This window comes from Acipenser ruthenus, chromosome 42 (genome assembly GCF_902713425.1).
Source record: "Acipenser ruthenus chromosome 42, fAciRut3.2 maternal haplotype, whole genome shotgun sequence".
Classification (NCBI taxonomy): Eukaryota; Metazoa; Chordata; class Actinopteri; order Acipenseriformes; family Acipenseridae; genus Acipenser; species Acipenser ruthenus.
The window spans coordinates 5936023-5946297 of NC_081230.1; the positions used below are offsets into that span (position 1 = coordinate 5936023).

Sequence of the window (10275 nt, forward strand, 5' to 3'; positions counted from 1 at the left end):
TTCGTCTGGTTTTGCGCTTTCAGCTTCTATTTGATAGTATGAGCAATCGTCTTCCTCACTGCTGGAGCTGCTCAAGGATATAACTTAGGGCATTTTCAATGCGATTTTAACGCATTGTATGTGCAATGGACCAACGTGCGAATTTTTCGGAACACAGATGATGAATGACGCATTGGATCCATTGTGCAACGGTCTTTATATAATGTATCTGTCTGTCTCTAACTACCTAGCTGTCTGTCTAGCATGTCTCTCTAACTAGCTAGCTAGTTATATCTTCTCTATCCATTGAGCTAGCTAGCTGTCTGAATGTCTGTCTGTGCATCTACAGTAGCCTCCCGAATTATTTAGACCCTTAATACAATGTAATTGGTTTTAGCAAAATAAATGCAATTATAAAATGGCTTGGATAAATTAGGTGCTGTGATTGGCTAAACCAGATCACATGACCGTGCAGTAATAATTGTATTATCCCGCACGGCTATGACATCATAGACCTACTTACTTGCCTGATCAGTTGATATTACTCCGCCTTAATTATAACAGTAAAAATCAAATTAATAAAATTAGTAAATTTGTTTTAATCTCTGTTGTTAAGAATCACAGAACAATGGTTAAAGATGCATCCCAGCACCACCCTTCAATTTCAGAAACTGATTTAAATAAAATTCAGATAGCCACTCTCTCTTTTAAACAAGGTTTGGTTTGGCATACAGTTCTATTTATTTTGTGTGTCGTTGTCGGGCAGGGCTGCGCAGCCTGACACGGAGGTCCTTTAAAACACCCCAGCAAATTCACACAGGAGAGATTAGACAGATACATATAGATAGACAGATGAGACATATCTACCTAGACAGACAAATAGATTGATAGCTGGATTGACAGACATGCTAGACAGATATACAACTAGATTGATAGCTAGACAGGTAACACTTTACATTAAGTAGGCAATTTTGAGTGTAACAATTACTTATGTACTTCCAAAGTATTTACAGTGTAATTACACATAGTTACAATGTAGGTAATGTGTAACTAGTTGTGTTGTTACAGTATTATACATCTTTATGTGTAATTATACAATAGCATACATAATTACACATTCCCTACATTGCAACATATTGTAATTACATAGTAAATACACTGTAAATACTTAAGTAATTACTTAGTAATTACAATCGAAATTGCCTACTTAATGTAAAGTGTTACCGTTAGACAAACAGATAAAGGTAGACAGGTAAGACATAGCTAGCTAGTTAGACGTACAATGATAGCTACATTGTACACCAGTGTTTCCCAATCCTGGTCCTGGGGACCCCCTGTGTCTTCTGGTTTTGGTTCCAACTGAGCTCTCAATTACTTAATTGAATGCTCAATTAAACTAACAATGTACTTAATTAGACTTTTTAAATGGTTTCGCATATAAAAAGGTTGGAGTTTTCAAGTTCCTTATACAATTCTATATGTATTTGAAATCTCCAAATCTTTAAAATAATTACAAAGCTCTGATTAGGCAAATTGTTGGTTCAACCAAGGCTTCAATTTAGTAATTGAGAGCAGCTCAGTTGGAACAAAAATCAGCAGTACTAGGGGGTCCCCAGGACCGGATTGAGAACCACTGAGCTACATAGACAGTTATTTAGATAGATACCTAGATAAATATATAGTTAGGTAGACAGACTAGTTAGACAAACAGCTAGCTGCTTCTACACACATCTAGTTAGACAGCTAGCTAGACAGACATCTTTAAACTTTCATGCTAGCAGTAGCTCTCTGATCCTTCAAGTGGTGTGCTTCCATTAACAGTAACCTTTGTCTCTCTCCTCTCTTTCATTCCATCGCTTCTAAAGTCGAAGAAGAACAGCGCTCCACCACTCCTCCTCCTCCTCCTCTGCAAACCGAGATGGACAGACAGGTGCATGGACAGACAAACACCCAGACAGAAGAGAATGTAAAAACACTCAGATCTCGGTCAGTTCAAATCCCTCTCTGTACTTCGCAAGTACAAAACAGACTTACTAAGAAAGCTACAGAGAAGGTAGACAGTGACACGAAGAGCACAGTCAATGTCTCCTCTGGTTCTGTTAATAGTTCCAAGAGCCCCCAGTTAAGCTATGTGAATTGTGACCAGCTTACAAACACACCAGGGATCGCATTTCAGTGTAGCATGTGCGGGGAGACTTTCGAAGATTTATCAAGACTTGAAAGTCAACAGCAAAATCACACAGGAGAGAAACTGCATAGCTGCAGCAAGTGTAATGAGAGTTTTGAAGATTTGTTAAGTCTTAAAAAACACCAGAGAATTCACACAGGGCAGAAACTGCATAGCTGCAAAAACTGTGGGAAGACTTTCACAGATTTATCAAATCTTAAAAAACACATGCAAATTCACCCTGGAGAGAAACTGCATACCTGTACAGAATGCTATAAAAGTTTTAAACTTTTAGCAAGTCTTAAAACACACCAACGAATTCACATAAAAAGGAAACTGCATAACTGTACAGAATGCTATAAGAGTTTTAAACTTTTAGCAAGTCTTAAAACACACCAACGAATTCACATAAAAGGGAAACTGCATAACTGTACAGAATGTGGTAAAACTTTCAAACATACAGCAAACCTTAAAACACACCAACGAATTCACACGGTACCGAAACTGCATAGCTGCAAAGAATGTAAAGAGAGTTTTGAAGATTTATCAAGTCTTAAAAAACACATGCGAATTCACACAGGGCAGAAACTGTATACCTGCAGAAACTGTGGGAAGACTTTCACAGATTTATCAAATCTTAAAAAACACATGCAAATTCACCCTGGAGAGAAACTGCATACCTGTACAGAATGCTATAAAAGTTTTAAACTTTTAGCAAGTCTTAAAACACACCAACGAATTCACATAAAAGGGAAACTGCATAACTGTACAGAATGCTATAAAAGTTTTAAACTTTTAGCAAGCCTTAAAACACACCAACGAATTCACCCAGGAGAGAAACTGCTTAACTGTACAGAATGCGGTAAAACTTTCAAACATACAGCAAACCTTAAAACACACCAACGAATTCACACGGTACCGAAACTGCATAGCTGCAAAGAATGTAAAGAAACTTTTGAAGATTTATCAAGTCTTAAAAAACACATGCGAATTCACACAGGAGAGAAACCGCATCGCTGTAGCGAATGTGGCAAATGTTATACTTTCTTAAAAGGTCTAAGAGTTCACCAACTTTCTCACAAAAAAGAAAAACCATATAGATGTGACAATGCTGAATGCGGTAAAGAATTTTACAGGGCTGACCAACTCCGATTTCACCTTCAAACTCACACTGGTATCAAATCTCGTAGCTGTCCAGACTGCGGTAAAAAGTTTTTCAATGGATCGAGCTTAAAGATTCACCGCAGACTTCACACAGGCGAAAAACCGTATCGCTGTTCAGAATGCAGAGAAATGTTTTGCCGGTTACAGGATTTAAAAATTCACAATGAGAAACACACTGGTGTAAAACCTTACGGTTGTTTAATTTGTGGAGAAAAATTTAGTCGAGGGGATAAATATCGACGGCACAAATTGAAACACACGGGACAAAAAACGTTCGGTTGTAAAACGTGCGGGAAAAGTTTTCGACAAAAATGTTATCTTCAAAGACACGAATTGATTCATTCCGGGGAAAAGCCATTTGGTTGTTCAGTTTGCGGGAAGAATTTTAATTCTTCCGGGAGTTTGACGACTCATAAACGGATTCACATTGACAGTAGGAATTTTCGCTGCAGAGAATGTGGGAAAGGTTTTAACGCAGCTGGAACTTTGAAGACGCATCTCCGGATTCATACCGGAGAGAAACCGTGTTTGTGCCGTCACTGCGGCAGAGGATTTAGAGCACCTGGACAATTAGCCAGACACCGTAGAATTCATGAGAAATCTAACACTTAGTTCAGAAAAGGCCTGGAGAGCCCCTATCCTATCTAATACAGTGTGTCTCCAACCCTTGTCCTGGAGAACGCTTCCTATCCTATCTAATACAGTGTGTCTCCAGCCCTGGTCCTGGAGAACGCTTCCTATCCTATCTAATACAGTGTGTCTCCAGCCCTGGTCCTGGAGAACGCTTCCTATCCTATCTAATACAGTGTGTCTCCAGCCCTGGTCCTGGAGACCCCCCCTATCCTATCTAATACAGTGTGTCTCCAATCCTGGTCCTGGAGAGCCCCCCCTATCCTATCTAACACAGTGTGTCTCCAGTCCTGGTCCTGGAGAGCCCCCCCTATCCTATCTAATACAGTGTGTCTCCAGCCCTGGTCCTGGAGACCCCCCTATCCTATCTAATACAGTGTGTCTCCAACCCTTGTCCTGGAGAACGCTTCCTATCCTATCTAATACAGTGTGTCTCCAGCCCTGGTCCTGGAGAGCCCCCCCTATCCTATCTAATACAGTGTGTCTCCAATCCTGGTCCTGGAGAACACTTCCTATCCTATCTAATACAGTGTGTCTCCAACCCTGGTCCTGGAGACCCCCCCTATCCTATCTAATACAGTGTGTCTCCAACCCTTGTCCTGGAGAACGCTTCCTATCCTATCTAATACAGTGTGTCTCCAGCCCTGGTCCTGGAGACCCCCCCTATCCTATCTAATACAGTGTGTCTCCAATCCTGGTCCTGGAGAGCCCCCCCTATCCTATCTAATACAGTGTGTCTCCAACCCTGGTCCTGGAGAACGCTTCCTATCCTATCTAACACAGTGTGTCTCCAGTCCTGGTCCTGGAGAGCCCCCCCTATCCTATCTAATACAGTGTGTCTCCAGTCCTGGTCCTGGAGAACGCTTCCTATCCTATCTAACACAGTGTGTCTCCAGTCCTGGTCCTGGAAAGCACCCCCCTATCCTATCTAATACAGTGTGTCTCCAGTCCTGGTCCTGGAGAACGCTTCCTATCCTATCTAACACAGTGTGTCTCCAGTCCTGGTCCTGGAGAGCCCCCCCCCTATCCTATCTAATACAGTGTGTCTCCAATCCTGGTCCTGGAGAACGCTTCCTATCCTATTTAATACAGTGTGTCTCCAATCTTGGTCCTGGAGAACGCTTCCTATCCTATCTAATACAGTGTGTCTCCAATCCTGGTCCTGGAGAGCCCCCCCCTATCCTATCTAATACAGTGTGTCTCCAGCCCTGGTCCTGGAGAACGCTTCCTATCCTATCTAACACAGTGTGTCTCCAGTCCTGGTCCTGGAGAGCCCCCCCCCCTATCCTATCTAATACAGTGTGTCTCCAATCTTGGTCCTGGAGAACGCTTCCTATCCTATCTAATACAGTGAGTCTCCAATCCTGGTCCTGGAGAACGCTTCCTATCCTATCTAATACAGTGAGTCTCCAATCCTGGTCCTGGAGAACGCTTCCTATCCTATCTAATACAGTGTGTCTCCAATCCTGGTCCTGGAGAGCCCCCCCCTATCCTATCTAATACAGTGTGTCTCCAGTCCTGGTCCTGGAGAACGCTTCCTATCCTATCTAATACAGTGTGTCTCCAGTCCTGGTCCTGGAGAACACTTCCTATCCTATCTAACACAGTGTGTCTCCAGTCCTGGTCCTGGAGAGCCCCCCCCCTATCCTATCTAATACAGTGTGTCTCCAATCTTGGTCCTGGAGAACGCTTCCTATCCTATCTAATACAGTGAGTCTCCAATCCTGGTCCTGGAGAGCCCCCCTTATTCCAGAATGTTAACAGTGAAGGTTCAGATTGCAGGGATGTTATTCTTTACTGAACTGAAACATAAGTTGTATTAATTGATGTATCTATATAATGGTATTGTTAATATTTTACTTAACTTGTAAATGGGAAACTGACTATTTTACGCAGTGGAAGGTTGTTTTTAAATGTTTCTTATTAAAATCAATTTGACACACATTCAATTTATGTTATTTTGCTATTTTCTTTGATTACAGTGTGAGGCGTTTTGTATCTATCTGCCTATCTATCTTCCCATCTATCTCTTTCTATATACAGTGGTTTGCAGAAGTATTCACCCCCTTGCAAGGTTGTCACATTTTGTTGGCACCTGAGCGTACTCCATGACACTTTCAAATTAGACTTTACATGTAGAATATACACAAACTACTCCACATTGATAAAGTTAAAAAATGTATATGGAATATAAATAAGAAAGATTTATAAAGAAAAACAGACTAATCTCAGTTGCATAAGTATTCAACCCCTTTGCTACTGCAGCCCTAAATCAGCTCAGGGGCAAATGATTTGTTTGAAAGGTCACAAAATTAGTGAAATGGTTTCAGCCTGTGTGTACTCAAAGTGGTTTAACTTGTAGATAATTTCCTTCAGGTATATAAAGACTTTCAAGCTGCAACTCACATAGTGATCCATCAAAGCAACCATGAAGACCAAGGAGCTTTCGAAACAAGTCAGGGATAAAGTGGTAGAGAGGCACAGAGCAGGAGAAGGGTACAATAACATTTCAAAGGCGCTGATTATCCCTCTCAGCACAGTGAAGTCGAGACAAAAATTGAACTTTTCGGTCTAAATTCCAAGCGTTATGTCTGGCGCAAGCCCCATTGCACATCACCCAGTCAACACCATCCCAACTGTCAAGCATGGTGGTGGCAGCATCATGTTATGGGGATGCTTCTCTTCAGCAGGGACTGGGAAGCTTGTCAGGATAGAGGGGAGAATGGATGGTGCAAAGTACAGGCGAATCCTTGAGGAAAACCTGTTTGAGTCAGCCAAGACTCTGAAACTGGGAAGGAAATTCACATTTCAGCAGGACCCGAAGCACAAAGCCAAAACCACACTGGAGTGGTTGAACAAGAAGAGAAAAAATGTTCTTGAGTGGCCCAGTCAGAATCCTGAAACGTACGCTAGTGTGAGGCCGTCCGCTTTTTTATCTTTCACTCTGCAAGCTGACAGTGAAGCCAGCCAGACCTGTCTATAGCGCTGTCCGTTTACAACACAGGCCACTCACAGACGCCCGGCCACCACAGGAGTTGCTGGTGTGCACTGGTGAGACAAGGATTACCCTCTTGAACCCTCCCAACCCGGGCGGCGCTCGGCCGATTGTGCGCCGCCCCCTGGGAACTCCTGGCCATAGTCGGCAATGGCATAGCTGGGATTGGAACCAGGGATCTCCAGGCTATAGGACACATCCTCCACTCCCGCGACAGCCTTAGCTGGATGCGCACCTTGGGAGCTGCAAAGAGCTATCTTCATATGAATAATATTCTGTGGTTTATTAAAGAAAGATGTTCAAAGAATTGTGTAAACTAACACAGACAGCGGTGGGATATATGAAATCCACAGATAATGAGGTGTGGTTAAATATGAGGAGAATGCATGATCAAAAACATGCAGAAAATAGTAACGTAAACCAAAAGAACATTTAGTAAATTGCAATTAAATTAGTCAGCAGTCACCACCAGGCCTCTATACTGTATTGTAACTGCAGCACTTTCATTGCATCAGTCACATGACCAACAATATCCAATCCAAAGCCACTTTCAGAAAATCCAAAAATACAGCTACACTGTCTTACCAAGTATAGTTTTTTTTTTTTTTTTTAGCTTGTTTTTGAGAAGCTGTGCTGCCCTCCCACGGATAAACGGGGTACAGATAAATGAGGTTAAACGGTATATACAGTAGCCTCCGGAATTATTACTACACTTGATACAATGTAACTGAAAGTTGGTTTAGCAACAAAACAAAAGTAGTAGTGTGTGCAGAGAAATTAAAGGCAACCGCAGGACAAATAATAAATACATTTTAAAAAGCCTGTATACATGTTTAGTTATGGTTTTGCATTTAAATGGTTTAAAGAACAAACAAATTAAAAGGCATTCAGAGGACTCCAGAAATACACACCCCAACACGAACATTGGTTTGCCCCGCGGTCTGCACTATTATCAGCGATGTGTCTGCAACACAAGCCGCTGGTAGATTACAAAAACCATCAATTAAACTTAGGCTAGGTAGTAGTTATCTTAGTATGTTTTTATTCTCTATTAATTAAATTATATTCATTGAAAAAGGCAAGAGAGAACCAGATTGTTATTTTTCATTGTTTTGGTTTATTATAATATAGCAGGCTAATGTTCCTATTGAATAGGCTGCAATATTTTTTTTTTCATTAAAAAGTTGTCGTTGTTCTTTGTTGAAATGAATGTTCATCTTTCATATTCTGTTGTGTACTACTCATTTAATTAAACCAAGTAGTGTAAGAAGTTGCTTGTGGCGTTCATGACGTTTTTCAAATCAAGTAAGCTTATTTGTGTAGAAAACATGGTCTGTAAATCTGCAGGAAGGCTTTGTGAAATCACTGCTTCTCAGACACATGGTCTGTAAATCTGCAGGAAGGCTTTGTGAAATCACTGCTTCTCAGACACATGGTCTGTAAATCTGCAGGAAGGCTTTGTGAAATCACTGCTTCTCAGACACATGGTCTGTAAATCTGCAGGAAGGCTTTGTGAAATCACTGCTTCTCAGACACATGGTCTGTAAATCTGCAGGAAGGCTTTGTGAAATCACTGCTTCTCAGACACATGGTCTGTAAATCTGCAGGAAGGCTTTGTGAAATCACTGCTTCTCAGACACATGGTCTGTAAATCTGCAGGGAGGCTTTGTGAAATCACTGCTTCTCAGACACATGGTCTGTAAATCTGCAGGAAGGCTTTGTGAAATCACTGCTTCTCAGACACATGGTCTGTAAATCTGCAGGAAGGCTTTGTGAAATCACTGCTTCTCAGACACATGACTGCTGACTAGATCACACGGCACGGAGACAAAGACCTGCATCTTGGCTTTACTTTTTGGAACAGTCGAGGACAAATCTATCAAATATACAGCATTGGCTCGCCAGTGTTTATAGAAGCCAGACAGCGCCCTCTAGTGTCGCTTTGGGCGAGGTTTCTTTTTGTTTGACAAGCACGGCGCTGGTGCTCACCCGCAGGCTGAGATGTTGTTATGCAATTGCTCACATATAAAAGTTTACCACAGTAAATTTGCACAGTCATTCTGCAGTTTGCTCATGGTTTAACTGTGCGTTTACCATAGTTTATTATGTTTTGTAATAGACTGACCATACTTCTCAGGGCTTTACAATGCTACCTATGCGTTATGCCTTTAGTATGATTTACAAGGACATTACTATCACATAATAATAATAATAATAATAATAATAATAATAATAATAATAATAATAATAATAATAATAATAATAATTATTATTATTATTATTATTATTATTATTATTATATCTGTATCAGTAACGTGACGGGTAACTCTGCTGAAACACACTCCGCGTCTCCCTCACTTCAGAGCAGCGGTACAATGGGGAGACCGACGATAAATGTGGGTGAGCCAGCAGCAATCCGGAACTGTCTTCCGCAGTGAAAGATCTGTCCGCCAGAATATAATTTATAAATGCGCTCTAGTGCTTTGAGGATATTACAAAAAATAATGTACGATGTGTATGATTTATTTCTTTATGAAAACAAAAAAACACAGGCCGTCACGAACAGGATTCGAACCTGTGCGGGGAAACCCCATTGGATTTCGAGTCCAACGCCTTAACCACTCGGCCACCGTGACTGGCAGGGAAAAAAACTGTGCGGCGCCCACATGAAAGCATTTCAAAACCGATTTCCGGCTGCCTAAAATGGTAAATTTACAGTAGAAGAAACTTACATTTCAGCCTGTTTAACGTGTTTATCTTCGTTTTGAATTGATAATTGTATAGGAACGCTGAACAACAAAAAGCCTGGAGAAAACGAAATATATTTTAAAACCTGTTATTGTCAAATTCAAAAACCTACCGTTCACCAATGTGGTGTTATGAAGTGGTACATCGTCATAATGTGGTAGTGTACCAAAACGTGACCATGTGATGTCAGAAAGTGGTACGCAGTCACATATTCGGATACTATTTTCTTAATGGTGGAAAAATATGATGAATTCATTAAAAAAATTCGAAAAAGACCTAAAACAGTATAATGTACAAGATTTGAATGGGCGCTTCCCTGCTTTCTTAGGAGAAGTTGGTTATGCCTACAGAAGGCAATCGCGGTGCGATGCGTACCACCTTTTACAGCGTACCTGAAAATAACACGACCGACTAATATCCCCGTGCAGCGCTGCGAGTATTAATATTATTACGTATGGGTTACAGCTCTCTCAGCGATAGTAAGATATGTTATTTGTAAATGATATATTTAATGCAATGTTTAAAAGTTATATTTTTTGGAATGCAATGCTGTATGAATCTCATATGGGGTGTCTATCCTGTCACGTTCATT

At 41.0% G+C, this 10275-nt stretch overlaps 1 non-coding gene across 1 annotated transcript; it reads right to left on the bottom strand.

Annotated features, from left to right (window-relative positions):
- Positions 1-9489: 9489 nt before the first annotated feature.
- On the bottom strand, positions 9490-9571 carry trnas-cga (transfer RNA serine (anticodon CGA)). The gene has a single exon. It is a non-coding gene; the product is annotated as a tRNA-Ser (tRNA).
- Positions 9572-10275: the final 704 nt, after the last annotated feature.